The sequence below is a fragment of the Muscardinus avellanarius genome, assembly GCF_963383645.1.
Source record: "Muscardinus avellanarius genome assembly, chromosome: 18".
Taxonomy (NCBI): domain Eukaryota; kingdom Metazoa; phylum Chordata; class Mammalia; order Rodentia; family Gliridae; genus Muscardinus; species Muscardinus avellanarius.
Window position 1 is genome coordinate 10,889,473 of NC_137804.1, and position 12,648 is coordinate 10,902,120.

Here is a 12,648-nt window from a genome sequence, read left to right on the forward strand (position 1 = left end):
TGTATACACTACTCATTCAACCCTTCCCCAATTCATAGCAATGTTTCCATTTGTGCTTTTTAATTCAGACCCATGCTAGTATCATATAATACTCTGGCATCAGGGAATAATATTCTTTTTAACATTTGCAAATGAGAAGCATGGTGGGAGAAATAAGACATTATAAGGCAGATGTTAATGGCTATGACTGGCCTAAACAGGATGTATGAGAGATTTGATAGGAACGCCTCACTGTAGTGAGTCACCTTTGAGCGTTCATTAGCATTATAAATACTGCTCTGCTGATATTAAATATGCTGTGTATTAATGATATTAAATATAACATGAAGAATTTTCTGTTCCCAGTTCCAGCAATAATTAGATTGCATACCCACACAAGAAATAAGTAACTAAGAGCCTGCCTGCACTTTGAGTTTCTTGTCAATTTTCCCTTATAACATCATTTATCTCTCCAAGACATCTGTTATTACTCCGGTTCACATACGCCCCCATGTGCTCCTGTGATCTTCTTTGATTTTTTACCTTTTCTGAGTGCTGTGAACGCCTAAACAGGGCTGTGGAAATTGCAATATATTCGCAGCCATTCTTGAAACTAAACCCTTTGTACTTTAGAGGCAAGAAGGTGAATCATTAGCTTGTATTTTTGTCTGATAATTGTTTCATGATTCTCTTTCTGGCAGCTACACAGCTCTTTGTACTCCCTGAAGCTCAGAAGTGAATATTAAAAAATTATAGGCAGAAGGACCATTTGTACCCTTCCAGAGTTGGCTTGGTTCTTCAATATCTTGTTCCAATTTTGATTTCCTTTTAATTATCATCCAGAGAACTATAGTGACTCTCTTGTGCCAGGCTTCCAGCCATTCCTTGGAATTTCATACCCCAAACATCAACCGACCCAAAGTGTCTTACCTACACTGTTGTTCTAAGACCTCCTTTCACCAAACAATTACTCAGCTTTATAAAAGACCTGTTCTGTAACAAAAAATGTGGGCTTCTTTCTTCCATTTATTTATTTTTCACTGCTCCTTTTAGACCAGAAGCTAGTAAACTATTTTGCAAACAGCCAGGCAATAAATATGTTTAGGTTTGCAAGTCATACATCTTTAGCCACAGATACTTAACAACGGCATTGACAACATGTAAAAGCAGCCATAGAAAATATGTAAATGAATAGGCATGACTGTGTTCCCGGGGAACCTATATTTACAAAAACGGATAGAAGAACAGATTTGGCCAGTGAGCCATGGTTATGGAGCTCCTGTGGTAGAGTTAAAGTGATAGAGTGCTAATAGTTCAGACTCTAAAGTTTGGATTTAGAACATCCTCCTGGATTTAATGGAAACAAGTCAACTATATTGGAGACAGGGCTCAGTGGCTGAGGAGATAGACATCCCTGTGGCTGTGGCCTTGAGGATTCTATGAGATTGCATTCCTTCTTGCTCTCTCTCTCGCTTCTGACCTCAGTGCTATGAGAGGAGGCCCCTGCCCTCCTGCCTCCAAGCCCTGAACTCCACTGATGTAACACGGACATTTTGATTTAAAATGTTCCTCAGATCTCATGTTGTAGACAAGGCAGCCATGTTGGTGGTGGGGCTTGGGTGCTGGGGAAGGGCCCCTAGGGGCATGGCTGGACAGTTTTTGCAGGCCAGCAGCTACAACTTCCTGTGTTCCTCTTTCCAGCTACTTTGAGTTGATAATTAGCTTTCTCTTTCTCTCTCTGCTCCTGTCCACCATGTCATAAAACTTATAGTTCCAGCTCCTGCTTGGCAGCTGGTATAAAATGGAATAGATAGATAAATAGATGATAATTAGATAGATAGATAGATAGATAGAATAGATACTAAAATCTTTAGATCCATATGTAAATATGTTTCTATAAATATATTTTGCAAATGAATCTTTCTCCCTCTAGGTTGTACATGTCTGGTGTTTGGATCACAGGGTTGGGAATGGTAACTAAAACAGTATTCTTCTGGTATTTGAAAATTATTATCCAATTTTTACAAAGAAATCATTCACATTATTGATAGATAAATAAAAGTGTCCATCACTCTTGCTTCAATCCCAACTTACTTGTTAACATAAATGAAATTATTGACCAACATTCAGGTCAGAACTACATGTGTTTGTTAATTACAATTGTAGCCTGGCCATCAATACAAGAACTTGTCCAAAAAAAATCAAAGAAGACATTCTGAGGAAATTAGATGTGTATAATTTACAATAATGAAAATTATAGATGTATTACTTAAATACTGTGTTCTATGCTTCCTTTTATCAGTAAAATTAACGAGGAACATGTATGTGTATATTGAGTAGATACATAGTTCCATTTTGTGGAGAAAGCATAACAGTAATATGAGATCTACTTGTTCCAAAAACCTCTACCAACTCACTGGTTGACCTCATGTACATATTAAGCTCAGGATTTGTGTTTATGGACTTTAAAAACCTAGATAAAAATCACTTCTTATGAGATCTTCTGGATAAAGTATAAAAAAGTAATTAAGCTCATGGATCTTATGAAGAAAACTAAACTGAGTTCAAATCTCAGCTGCACCTCACGGCTATGCGATCTATTATAATTATTTTTGACTGAGGTGGCTCTTCAGAATACGCCTACTTGTTCTCATCTCCAAGTTGAGTTTTGCTTCTTTCTTCTCTAATATCTGACTTATCCCTTCTTTGATTTTGCTCTGGCTACTATATATACTAGGGTGATCGATTGTTCCTGTTCGGACAAGACTTAATACTTCACATTCCTAGAAAGTGGAATAGTCAGTATTAAAACTGAAGAAGTTCTGGGCAAGACAGTATCAGTTAATAGGCTAGAAAATCCTCCTTTCTTTCTCTGTAGTTTCATAAGCCTGGGTTCTAGATTTATTTTCTAGATTTTTCTTTCCAAGTTCTAGGCCAACTAAAATAACTAAATATATTATCCTCTAGAAAAGGCCAAGTTCTGGGCAAAGCTATCAGTTAATCACCCTGGCAGGTATTGATTGGGTTAGCAAATCCTGTTTTCTTTCTCTGTAGTTTCATAGTCTAAGTTCCCTTCCCTTCTCTTTCCTTCCTTCCATTCCCATTCTTTCCTTCCTTCCTTCCTTCCTTCCATTCCCATTCTTTCCTTCCTTCCTTCCTTCCTTCCCTTCCCCTTTCTTTGTTCCTCCCTTTCCCTCCCCTTTCCTTCCTTCCCTTCTCCTCCCTCTCTTCCTTCCTTCTTTCCTTTTTCCCTTCCTTATTTCCTTCCTTCTTTCCTTCCTTCCTTCCTTCCCTTCTCCTCCCTCCCTTCCTTCCTTCTTTCCTTTTTCCCTTCCTTATTTCCTTCCTTCTTTCCTTCCTGCTCTCCATCCTTCCCTATACTGGGGATTGAACCCAGAGGCATCTATCTGCAAGCTACCCCACTACTTGCTTTCCTCTTTCACTTTGCTTCATTTATTTTTTCTTCCTTTTGCAAAACATGTGTGAGTGTGTGTGTGTGTGTGTGTGTGTGTGTGTGTGTGCACGCGTGCACGCATGTGTGTGTTTTACTGGGGACTGAACCCAGAGATGCCCTATCTATTTTTTATTATTTTGAAACAGGATTTCACTACATTACTGAGGCTGGCTGTGAACCTGTGATTCTCCTTTCTTTGCCTTTCAAGTTCTGAGATGATAGGAATGCATCACCATACCTGGCCAGGTTTCCTATTTCTTTGGGTCTTAGTTTCAGAAAATCCATGTGTCACAGAATACTTTTATGAAAATAAATGTGTACGTTCTTATCTTGTTACTCTATCTTTGCCTTAGAACTCCCAGCCCTTTTTAATTTTTGTTTTGAAACAGGGTCTTACTAGATTGCTGAGAGTATCACTACTTGCTGAGGCTGTCCTCAAACCTGCGATTCTTCTGTCTTAGCCTCCCAAGTACTGGGATTAGAAATTGAAACAGCACACATAGCTCAGAGTTGGCTTTCTTAAGAAAGTAATCTTTATAGAGTTAAATGAGCAAGTAAATAAAGACTCAACATAGAATTGACTTTTTGTTAAAAAAAATTCATATTTAAACAAAGCCAACAAAAATATCAAGATTTTCTAATCACCTATCACTATAATTGCACAGACATAACACACACACACACACACACACACACACACACACACACACATTCACAAAACATTTTAACATGAAGAAATAAGCCTGGAGGTGTAGCTCACAGGTAGAATGCCCCTGGGTTCCATCCCCAGTGCCAAAAAGTAATTTTTAAAGATAAAATATATCACCATAAGTAATTTATTATATAATATGGATATTTATTGTATTATATAGAATCATTTCTGATATAAAGTTGTTGGCTTGTGAACTCATATTAGGACAAAATGAATGAAATTTGATTATACAATTAATTCTAGTAATTTATTTTTATAATTAATACCAAAAATCTAGTTTTAGAAGTTTTACGGTAAAAATCACACTTTCCATGATTCCACTCAACCTAGAGAATTCTTGGTGATGTGAGAGAAACTGTAGGACATTAACCCCAAATTTCTAGCCCTCTCTGGAGCTACACCTTTTATCTTGGGATGAAGACTACCTGGGGACCAGGGACACATCTCACTAACACAGTGATTCGTTCAGAGAACACACAGGCGCAGGCAGGGGAAAGATGCAGCTTCCAGAAAAATGTAACTGGTTGGCAGATAAAATGTATGCCTCATAACATATGTAATGTTTGTCTCATAACAAAAAGAAAAATATATAGTTTATAAGTAAAAAGATGTTGTGGTCTTTTTTTTTTGTTTGTAGTAGTAGGGATGAAATTCAGGGGTTTCCACCTCTGGGCTACATCCCCAGCCCTATTTTGTATTTTATTTGGAAAGAGGGTCTTACTAAGTTGCCAAGGCTGGTCTTCAACCTGTGATTCTTCTGTCTCAGCCTCCCAAGTCCTGGGTTTGGCGGTATGCATCACCACACCTGGTTTTTGTGGTCTTTTTTGTCATGCTTTGGAGTCAGACTTCTTAAGGGTCACTTATTTTTCCAGAGGTACATAAATTACTATTGTTATTAACATGATCAAATGAACATTCTGTAAAACTATTTTTAGAAAATGGATGAAAATGATTTCTATCTCATAGATATGCAAAATAATTAATTTTTTGATGGCAATGCAAATTGTCTAAAGTCTGTTTTGTTGCACTCCAGGGCATCAGTTGGTTTTTATTTGACTTAATTTATAATATTCCTCATGCATTTTTGTGTTTTTTTCATCTTTTAGGATCATTAATTTTATTATAAAATTCATAAGAAATATAAATTAAGAACTGTCTTGGGGCAGAGGAAGTTTCCCAGAAACAAATCTCTGAGGTTTCTCCCAGATGGGGGCAGAGGGTCTCTGTCATCTCCAGAAGGCTCCAGAAGGCCTCTTGAATGCAATCTCTGTTGAGAAGCCCAGGCAGTTTGCACACTCTCCTGCAGCTGTCTGAATCCACACTGGGCTGACCAATGTCAGGGTCTAGGGAATTGGTATTGTCCCTATCAGTGGTCTGCACTCCCTGGAGAAACTTTGATGTTAAATGATCCTCGGCTCCTATGCTCCCCTTTCACTGGAGCTACCTGGTTGGATCCAGGGTGAATCTTGGGGGCCAGCACAGGTAGATGTTGTCAGTGGCCAATGAGCCAGTGCCTTCCACATGCCGTATCTCCAGGTAGACGTTGTCCATGACCAGTGAGTCAGTACCTTCTGCACATGTGCTCCATCCCAGGTAGACATGGTCATGGTGTCGACAAGCTGAAATAGCTGGACATCTTTGGGGGCTCCACAGTCCTCATTAGATCCATTTTGGATAAACTGAGGTGCTATCCTTAGCACCTTCATAGCCATCTCAGTCCTAGTGAGGATATGGCCAATCAATTTGACCTGGACAAAGGTACCCTCACTAATGTCCCTCAGGATCTCATCATGTCCCTTAACGGCATCCTCACAGAAAGAGCTGGCCAAGAGGCCTTGACTAACTTCTCTCTCACTCTCTTTCTCTCTCTCTCTCTCCTAGCACTGCCCATTGAAAGCCACAATATCAACTAAGTATTCTAGCTACAAAACAAAATGACAAACAAAACAACAAAAATAACAAACCCAAACAAATGAAACATACACACAATAAAACAAAGTCAAAAGCTCCAATCAACAAATCAGATCAAAAGCCACCAAACCCACCAAATGAGCTAACTACCTATGAGTCTGTGAGTGTAACAGGTCACCACCTAGAGCTCCCTATACTTATGGACAAAACCCAGCAGCAGCAAGGGCTTTATATAGCCCATGCTTGAGACTCCCTCACAGTGGTATTTTTGTGAGCTCATACCAAGAGCTGGCCGGGTGACAGCTGGGCATGACCCACTGTGGTAGTTTCCCTTTTGCACCTTCAGGACCTTTTCCACTTTAATTAAGAAAAAAGACTTCAGAAACTCTTTTGCTTCTGTGTTTAATGGAGGTTGATAATGACTTTGTTAGGTATTAAAATTTGTAGGATGCTTCAGTGACCTATTGCTTCAAGTCTGAAAATCTATAATAATTTTTGACTTCTATAAAAAATACATTTATTGTTGCATTGTAGTCTCAAGGAGCTGGAAATTCCAATTGAGGCTTTGAAATTACTAGAGGAGGGCATGGGTGCATCATTCCAACATTTAGGCATAGGTAGAAACTTTCTGAATAAGACCCCCCAAAGTTCATGAAATTAAAAACAAGAACCAATAAATTGGATGGCATTAATCTAAAAAGTTTCTGTTCATTAAAGGAAATCATCAAGATTCTAAAACAATAGCTGGGCATGGTGGAGCACGTTTGTAATCCCAGTACTTGGGAGACTAAGACAGGAGGATCACAGGATCATGGTCAGTCTCAAATACTTAGTGAAGCCTCCATAATTGAGTCCCTTTTTCAAAATAAAGAATAAAAATTAAGGCTGGGGGTTTAGCTCAAAGGTAGGATGTCCCTGGGTTCCATCCCCAGTATATACACAAAACAAATCTAAAAAATGCCTACAAAATGAAAGATCTTTGCCAGCTACTCTTCTGATAGAATACTAATAACTAGAATACACAAAGTACTTAAAAAACCTTAAAAGACTTAACACTAAAAAATAATCAAATAACCCAATCAAGAAATGGGCAATTGAGCTAAATAGATACTTTACCAAAGAAGAAATACAAAAGGCCAAAAATATATGAAAAAATGTTCAGAATCATTAGTACTCAGAAAGATGCAAATTTTTGACTTTTAAAGATCTCATCATATGGAAACTCAAGAAATGAAAATTTTTGTGGTAGCAGGGAATAAACACAGAGACATTCTACATCTGATCTCCACCCCCCAACCCTTAGCCCTGTTTTAGTTTTTCTTTTGAAACTATAAAGAAAGATGACTAACACTCAAATTACTAACTATAGAATGCTACTTTCTTCAGTGTTGGGTTCTCTAAGAAACAGCTTGAATATGGAATCCTGTACTGAGTTTTCAGTAATTTTGCACTGACCCAAGGTTTTTTGGAAATATGTAGGTTTTAAAATGTTGATAAAGTCAAGCTAGGTATGGTGGTATATGCTTGTAATTCCAGCAACTGGGAGGCTAAGACAGGAGGATTGCAGTTTGAGGATAGCCTCAGCTACTTAGTGAGGCCCTTTGCAACTCAGTGAGACCCTGTTTAAAAACAAAGAATAAAACAGAGGAATGGGGATGTAGCTCAGAGGTAGAATGCCCCTGGGTTACATCCCCAGTACCAAAAATATAAATAAATAAATAAATAAATAAATAAATAAATAAATAGAAAGAAAGAATAAAAAATAGGGCTGAAGATGTAGTTCAGAGGTAGAATGCTCCTGGGTTCCATCCTCAACACCACACAAAAAAAAGTTGATAAAATCAAGCATGTTCTCTGGGCTCATGTAGACTACAAATCTTGTGGTTCAAGAGTCTAAAATTTCTTAATAAGTGTTCCTTTAAGCCACTTTCTTCTTGCTCTCCAGGATGAAAATATGATTGAAAGAAGTTATGGCTTTTGTGCAGGTCACACTGAGATTGAATAGGCTGGACAACTAATAATAATGCTCATCTGGAAGCTCCTTCAGTACCCTCTCACCAAAGGACTGCCATCCATCCCATTTCAATGACTCGCTGCCCTGGAAGCGGCCCCTCTGTGGCCAGTCAAACTTCTTTATACTTGCACTGCATTCAGCCTTGGCTTTGATACAATAAATCCCTCCTGATATTGCTGGGACTGTGGCAATCTTTCCACTTAAAATCAGCCCAGGACCACAGGCTCATTTTACAACTGTCAGCAACCGAAGAACTGTCATCATTCTGTAGAAATCAGAAAGCACTAGTGAGCCCAAGTTGAGCCTCTCTCCCTCTTGCTACGAATCTCCCAGTTCACGTGGTAGGCAGAGCCACTGCAGGAAATCCAGGGTAGGCTTTTGTTCCATTTATAGAACAATATGGGCTTCCTCTGGGCCCAAAATTCACACCTGTGCATTCACTTAAGAGAAATGGCTTATTTCAGAGTCCACTGTGCCAAAAAAAAAAAAGTGATTTCACATGTTTTCTCCATTAGGTTGCAAAATAAAAGGAAAGAGACATAATTATTGTTATAAATGATTAAGAGATCAAGGCACAGAGCGATCAAGAGATTTGCAGAATTCACATAGCATATTGCAATGAAAGGACTATAGTGCAAATATCCTTGTTTCCCCATGCTCTGTCCTCTGCATCATTTACGACCTACCTTCTGAGTTTCTATTTATTTTCAAACTATATCTGAGAATGTTTCCATAAAATCACATAGAGAATGAGGAATATACACATAGATATTTTAAAAGGGCCAATAAATCCTGCAGAGAGAGGAAAAACGTATAAGGAACATGGAATATCGTGATTATCTCAGTTAAACTCTACAATTGCCTTTGAGCTTATTGGTTACCAATCAGAAAAGGAATTAAGATGAATCACAGAATTATAATTTCCTAATCAGCTATACTTCTCTTCAGAAAATGGAGTATGAATTTCTGCCCTAAATCCTAAAAAACAAATCTTTTTTTTTTTTTTTTTTTTCGGTACTGGGATGGAACCCAGGGGCATTCTACCTCCAAGCTACACCCCTAGCCTTATTTTTTTGTTCTTTATTTTGAAACAGGGCCTCACTGAGTTGCAAAGGGTCTCACTAGGTAGCTGAGGCAGTTCTCGAACCTTGATCCTCCTGTCTCAGCCTCCCAAATACTGGGATTAAAAGCATGCACCACCACGCCCAACAGCAAAAAACTTTAATGGTGATAATGCAGAAAAAGCAAAAGTAATTTTCATGTGATCATTTCTCCTGGCCCTCTTCAAAAGAAACATAAGGACATACTAGCAGATTTAATTCGAGTAATGGACCTTCTATAAGACTGTATTATTATTCCCACACCTCATTTCTACATTTCCCATGTAGTTCTTCTCCAGAAGTGATCTCTTATCCCTTTGCCTCTTGAATTTGAGCTACATCACACAACTTTCTTTTGCTGAAGGGCTATTAGCAGATGGAATGCAGGTAGGTACTTGAAATGTCATTTTATGGTTAGATTTGCTCTGTTGTGTCTCTACCATGAGAATGTGTCCCAGTAATCCTACAGTCCAAGGAGAAGGACATTTGTAGGTCAAACCTAGATCTGCAGGCCTGCAGCAAGAAGTAGGGCTATAACAGCTGAGTTCAGCCATACCAGCTGCTCGCCTCACACCGCCAACCCAGACTAGCCAGAGTTATTTTATTCCTTCTCCTTTCTGAATAGCAATGACAATCTAACTAGAATTAGACCTCCAGGACTGCAAACATATAACCTGAGAAAAGGAGGTTTCTTGTGTTCTAGTAATTCATTTTTTTCTTCACAGCCAGAAATATGTTCTTTTCATTTAAAACAATTTCAAAGATAAAGTAGATAGCATTCCAATAGATTCCCTGCCAAATGAAATATTTTAAATGAAAACTATTTTCCAACTATAGCATGCCATTTAGCATAATATCTGTCTTAATTACTGTCAATCCTAAAGCAAATCAACCCAAGAAAAATTGTGATTGGATTTATGTATTGCCAATTATCTCCTGGATTGGTGGCTTTAAAAGTCAGGGTAATCAGCCCTCGGAATAGCAATTGTGAGGTGGCAGATTCTTACCACTGGAAGCCTGTACCAGGGATAAGCTCTTTCATTTTTATTATTATTTAGTTGATAGTCTCCCTATTTTTAATATGGCAATACTCAGACTCAAAGCAGACCTTTCTTTCACCAAACCTGTTGACTTCAAAATGGCTTAAAGCTTACCTCTCATTAATATTTGCCAACACCTTTTGGCAGAGATATTTGTCCCAAGGAAAAAAAGACTTAGGTAGAAATAAAAGTTATATTCAAATGTTACGATTCTCTCATATGAATGAGAAAATAAATATATGTTTTTATAGGGAAAAATACAAGGAATGGTGAAGAGATACCTTGCAAACTCAAGTTTATGCCAGCAACAGTAATGAGTGTCTTAGAGCTATGAACCACCTCAAAAGAAATGGCTTCCCTGTGCTCAGTAATTCCCCAGAAGTTTGAAATTACATCAGCAGAATTAAATTTGTAAGATATTTCTCAGTTGTGAAATTCTGATCCTGTCTTTGAACTAGAGAAATAATCCTAAGGTTATTTCTGTTTGTTGTGTTTCTAAAATTGACCCTCTACCCTCCCTATAGACCATCATTTCTCTCTCATACTCTCATGAACACACACACACACACACACACACACACACTTCTTGTTGGGGAAGAGAAAGGGTGTTTTCATCAGTGTTCTTATTGCTGTAATCTAAACTAAAATACCTGACTATCACAATGTAGCAGAAGGAAGATTTATTTGCTCACAGTTCACAGCTCTGTGGCTATCGAGAGTTCAGTCCATGTTAGATCAAGTAATGTCTGAAGAGCTCAAAGCATGGTGACAGGATGGGTGTGGAGGGAGAGAGAAGTGGTGTTGTGCTCTACTTTCATATTATGGAGGCTAAAAGCAAAAGAGAGCTCTTATAGAGAGTTCATGGACACAAACATCTCCCCCCTCAAGCTACCCCTCCACAGAAACCAAGTGCCACTTCCAACATGGCTGACTTGTCTACATGAGGTTTTAGGGACATTCTAAATCTAAACTGTAGCAGAAGGGAAAGAACACAGGGAGCTATACTGTCCAATAAATTTAATCCTTTTGGCCTTTTCCCAGTAAATTTTGTTCTTTTGTTATGAGTCAGAAACCTTATTTGAACATATCATACCCTTCTTCCTATTCCCCAAAAGGTGAGTGTCTTCATTCATGTAGGAAAACCACAGGAAAAGACTGGGTTCAGTTACCTTATAAAAACACACCAAGGTCTGGAATACTGCTTAGGACAGGTTTCTGACCTTTTGGCCTGCTTCCTTCTGTGCTGGGTTCACCTTTGCTGTTTTCAGCCAACCCTGTTGCAGGTCATATGGCACAGGGCACCTGGATCTGGAAGCAACTGGTGTTTCAACTACCAGCCTTCTCATTAAGAAAGGGATCAATCATATTTTCTATGTCCTCAACCAAAACCTCCTAAGGATAAAACTGGCTTGAATAATATCTCCATTCCTGTGATCCAAAGGCCAAAATGTTTCTGTAATTGGAAGCCCCAGTGACCCACAAAGAAAGACTAAACAATTAATGTCTATTGTTGGCTGCAGTTGCTGTATGTAACATATAGCACACTATTATAAGTGTTTTGCAAATAAATTTATTTAATCCTTATACTAATTTTATCACACTCCTATCATTATTACTATTTTTGTTTCATTTTTATTTTTTGTAGGCATAAAACTATGAAAGTTTATTTTACGATAAGGAGAATAGAGAGACAGAGAAGCTCCCTCAGGGGAGAGGACCTGAGAGAGTAGCCTATTATTTTCACTTTAGACAGACAAACTGAGGCATAGACTATGTGAAGAATCTCCCAGGGCAGAAATGGCCTCATTTGGCATCTGTTTACATAGCACATCTTAGTCAGCATTCACTAAGCCTGGGAACATTATACTCAGCACTATTTTCTAGATCCCTTTCCCATCTTTCCTCTCTTCATAGATTTTATCCTTTACTGTATAATGTCTATCATGGCAATCTTTGTTTGCCTGGCTACCTCTCCTTTTCCCACAATCGACAGAGGAATCATCCTTCTCTGGCTGAGATGGCAAGCCTGAGAAATACTGGCATTCCCTAAAGAAGCCATTTGTTTTCTTTTCTCTAATATGTCACGTGCAGTTAAGTGGCACTGGCTTTTGCCTTTACTGACCAAATTTCACAAAGATGGCCTGCCAGAGGCTAGAGAGCCTTTGAAGAATGAGTGTCTTCTCTATGGAAATATCTCAATTACCATTTCTTGCAAGAAACACATCACCTCCAGAGATCCGTGACCATCAGGAAAAGTGCCCACGCTGAAGGGACATCCATCTCCATTCCCAGTAGGGACACCGCCATCTTCTCTTAACTTATTCATCTCAAGCAATAGAAAACTCTAACTAAATAAACGAAAGAGGATGGCAGAAAACAATCCACAGTGACTTATGCATCTTTCCCCACCTATAAATAACTTTATATTTCACTTATGG